The sequence below is a fragment of the Hibiscus syriacus genome, unplaced genomic scaffold, assembly GCF_006381635.1.
Source record: "Hibiscus syriacus cultivar Baekdansim isolate YM2019G1 unplaced genomic scaffold, ASM638163v2 tig00110214_pilon, whole genome shotgun sequence".
In the NCBI taxonomy this organism is placed as follows: domain Eukaryota; kingdom Viridiplantae; phylum Streptophyta; class Magnoliopsida; order Malvales; family Malvaceae; genus Hibiscus; species Hibiscus syriacus.
This window is the reverse complement of record NW_024062631.1, coordinates 94478-99315: the sequence shown is the minus strand read 5'-3', so window position 1 is coordinate 99315 and position 4838 is coordinate 94478. Positions and strand designations below refer to the sequence as shown.

The 4838-nt window shown below is 36.9% G+C and overlaps 1 pseudogene; it reads left to right on the top strand.

Annotated features, from left to right (window-relative positions):
* The first annotated feature begins 208 nt into the window (after nt 1-208).
* LOC120113988 lies at nt 209-2378 on the top strand (annotated as a pseudogene).
* The last annotated feature ends 2460 nt before the right edge of the window (nt 2379-4838 follow it).

Genomic DNA, 4838 nt, shown 5'->3' with positions numbered 1-4838 from the left:
ACATAGTTATCACTTTTTTTAGAATTTGATCAATTTCGTTGGTCTCTCCAGCCCTATAATTGCTTCCAAGTTAGTGTTCCCTATAACCCTTAATTAATCATCTACCCCAAAAAAGAGGGAAGATTTTGAATTCAGTCTCGTGCAATGCTCACTTTTATTGTGTACGTGTTTATTTCTCATCTTCTAAATCTCCGCCACTACTAGTACTATGGGTGGCGAATCAGCAGCCTACACACCAACTGATTATATTCTCCTCAGTTGTGGTGCTCCATCATCATTTCCAAAACCAGAAGATGGCCGGAAATGGGTCACTGATGAAGGGTCCAACTTTTCCACCTTAAATTCCAACAACACTTCATTCACATCCAAAGCCTCCAGGCATGATCAATCTGTTACTCAAGTTCCTTACATGACTGCTAGAGTTTTTCGTGATAAATTCACTTATAGCTTTCCGGTATCAGCTGGCCTTAAATTTCTCCGATTGTATTTCTATCCCGTTAGATACTCTGGCTTTGATGCAACTGTTTCATTCTTCTCTGTTATCGCCAATGATTACGTACTACAAGATTTCAGTGCCTATTTAACCATTTCTGCGGAAGATGACGGGAAAGCATAGTTGTTCAAAGAATTTAATTGTTGCCGTCTCAGAAACCGGTAAACTATATGTCACCTTTTTTGCCATCACCACACTCTTTGGCCTTTGTAAACGGTATTGAAGTCGTTTCCATGCGAAACAACATGTACGAGAACCAAAAGCAAAATTCAGTAACCTTTGTAAATGATGCTACCGCAATGGGTATTCCTGACGCCACAACTTTTGAAACTGTTTGTCGTCTAAACGTCGGGGGAGCAACCATGGCATACGTTGGTGATTCAGGCATGTTTCGAACTTGGTACTACGATTCACCCTATATCATTGGAGCTGCAACAGGAGTTGTTACTAGTTGGGTCTAACATGAAAGTCAAATACAAAGAAGAAACCCCGGCTTATACTGCTCCCGCTATTGTTCACACCACGTCAAGAACAATGGGCGTGGACCCATATATCAATATGAACTACAATCTCACATGGAACTTATATATCGATCCTGGCTTCAACTATCTCCTTAGGCTCCATTTCTGTGAGACACAACTACAAGTAACAGAGGAAGGCCAACGCGTCTTTGAAATATTCATGGACAATAAAACTGCCGAGTCTGGTGCCGATGTGATACATTAGAGTGGCGGTAATAACATTCCGGTGTATAGAGACTACACTTTTTTGTTCCAAGTGAAGGTCAAAGTAAGCAAATTCTATGGCTATCGTTACACCCTGCCATAGATGTTGGTTCAAAGTTCGTTGATGCAATCCTAAACGGTTTAGAGATTTTTAGACTCAACAAATCAGATGGTAGTCTTGCGGTGCCAAATCCGGAACCTGGTTCAAGTCTTGCGGTGCCAAAACCTGAGAACATGAAAAAAAAGGAAGGGCAAAACAATTTCGCATCATATCAAGACCATCATTGGAGCTGCCCTGGGCTGCACAGCAACAATATCACTTTCCCTTGTAGCTTTCTTGATTTTCTCGAGGAAAAAACAACTCTTATTACGAAAGCAAGTCCATGGAAAGAAGAAAAGCTTCATCATTACCGGACCAACTATGCCAGTGCTTTACTTTAGTAAAAATCCAATCAGCAACCAACGACTTTGATGATGCTTTCGTCGTAGGGCGTGGTGGATATGGTAATGTTTACAAGGGTTGCATCGAGAGGATAAAATGTGAAGTAGCAATCAAGAGGTTAGCCTCGATGTCCCAACAAGGAGCACCTGAGTTTTGGACAGAAATCCAACTGCTTTCTCAACTTCGACACAGGCATCTAGTGTCTCTAATCGGCTATTGCGACGATAACAATGAGATGATACTTGTCTATGAGTATATGACCAATGGAACTCTCCGTGATCATCTCTATAACACTGAAAAAGCTCATCTGTCCCGGAAAAAGACACTCGAAATTTTAATTGGTGCAGCCCATGGGTTAGATTACCTTCATTCAGGAGCAGCTCGCAGAGTCATACATCGGGATGTGAAGAGCTCCAAAATTTTATTGGATGAGAAATATGCGGCTAAAGTCTCTAATTTTGGCTTGTCTAAAATGAGTCCATTTAGCAAGACAGATGTTCCACTTACAACAGTGGTAAAGGGCACTCTCGGCTACATGGATCCTGAATATTACAGGCGCCTACAATTAACCGAGAAATCCGATGTCTACTTTTTCGGTGTGGTTCTATTTGAAGTGTTGTTTGGTAGAGCGGCAGTTGATTCAAATTTTGAATATTCGCAGATCAGTTTAGTACATATTAATGACACTACCCAACAGAGATTGAAAAGAGATTATTAAATTCACAGCAAATTATCCAAGCAACCAAAGGCTTCAACAAACCTTAACATTATACGGAGAGATATTTCATGGCCTTTCACCTTCCGCAGGAACGGGTGTAAGTCCCGCAATTTTGTTGCGTAACCGGGCGGTTGGGGTTCGGAAGGCAGCTATCATAAGGATTTCCTCTGCCACAATTTGCTGCTGGCCGACCGGCATTGCCGGTGTTTCTGGTCACACTTCCGCCACCTTGAAGGATCCTACCAAAATGCGAATCCATCAGAAACACCAACTCGATGTCGTCAGCGATTATGGAGGTGGTGCTGTTGGTTTCTACTAAACCAGCTCTGGAGGGATTCATTGAATTGTAGCATACCACCACTAAAATTGCAAGAGAGAGACATTCTTTCTTCATTTTGGCTTCAGGTTTTACCCCCGACTTTATTCTCTCTCAGACGTGTTAATAAATAACGCAACTCAAACGCGTCTTTTTAAGGTGGTGGCCGGTGGGATATTGTTTATATATAGCTGAAATAAGAATGGTTCTTCGGACTATTCATGCAAATTGCAACTAAACCATAACTGTCAACTGTTTGCTAGCAAGTGGAACTTTAAATCATGGTTTTAAAATAATGAAAACCAATACCCACATCCTTCTCATTGCCTGCACGTTCTACATTTTTAACTACATATGTAAACTTGTACACATTGGCCGTGTTCGTGTGTATATATATATAGCAAATAATATTAGGTAAGAATGAATGCATTTTTCAATCATTTAATTATAATTAAAATGAGTTGATAGAATTTAAATAGGGATGAACGTATTATTATATTTTTATGTTTTTAAAATTTGATGAAATGATATAATTTTATCGGTGTTTAAGATTTTAATTTTTGAGATCATTATAATATAAATCAATTACATATATATATATATATATATCAACAATTTTTTATTGTATATGTGATAGAATTTTAATTATATTACAGGAGTTAGAATATTATCATGTGTTTTTAATGTATATTTAAATGTGTTGATATATGAAGTTGGAGTCTGTGTTTACGGACAATTTATCTTGTTAATATAATATAGAGGGTCGTAATGATTTATAATCTATTTAAAATTTAAAATTAATTAATCTAAATTAAATATTTTATTTATAATCTATTTAAAAAGTATATTTATTGATTTAAGTTTTTAAAATAACGACATATGTTCTCGCCAACATTAACATGCAAGTATTTACAAGAAAAATCAGAAAGAAAAAAGTATATAAAAAAAGGTAAGTAGACCAAGAAATAAAAAAGCATAAATAAAATATCCAAAAATAATGGACTAGCTAAAGCGATCGCCACCGTTAAGTGAGCATCAACGACGAAGAGCTACGAAAATACATACAATCTTTATTTAGTGTACAATACATAAGCAGTAGCTAAAGAGAACCATATATAGTCTGGAAAATCCTACTTGCATGCGCGATTGTAAATTGATGACTTACAGTTTTCGTCTTTTTTGTGAACATTCGGAGGAGGAAGGCAGCTTTGATAGGGTTTCCCTCTACTGCACTTGGTCACAGCAGCTTCTTCGGCTATGAGAGCACCGGGACTGACGTACGACTCGCCTTGGTCGGCGAGCATCCTTTCGATGTTGGAGCTATATAAGAACTCAAACTCCATGTTATCAGCGATGGTGGTGACGTTTTCAAGGCCATGGAAGTAATGTTTCAGCTCTGAAACACTTTTTGATTCCGATGGGATTGTAATATTGAGCAGAATCATGAAGGTAGTCAACAGGATTCCGAGAGACAAATCTTTCCTGATTGAATTTTCCATGTCTCCTTGATCTATGATACCCCATTTCTTTAATGTCAATTCTGTGATTTATAAGGGAAAAAGAAAAATCTAGTGGTCAGAGTTGGTGTAGTTAGTGTGGATATATATATAGAAGAACAATTAATTTTTCCGACGCCACTATCTCAATTGCTTTCCACGTTTGAAGTTCAACCCATTTTATTTATTTATTTATACAATGTCTAAGTGCTCTACTCGTCATCAACTTAAAATAAAAAACATAAAATGTTTAAATATAATATATTTAAATTTTTTCTTTAGTTATTGACAACGCACACACACTCAAAAATATAATTGTTTGAATTTAGGACCTCTAGATAGAACAATGATCTCCTTAACTACTGAGACCATTTAATAAATTCAATAATATCGGATAAATATCGAATAATTAGTGCTACCAAATTTGAAGGGCAAATGATGAATGTAATGCTTGAATAGGACATAAATGGAATGAAGGGGGTTACATTTTTAACTTGTTTATGTAATTTAGTCGTGTTAAAGGTTTCTCCACTTTGATAATGGTCATTAATGCTGGGTAGTAGGTGGTTTGATCAATATAGGGAAGACTAACAATAATAATTTAAAAAGTTTATTTGCCTCTTTAATTTATGAATAGTAGTATTATTA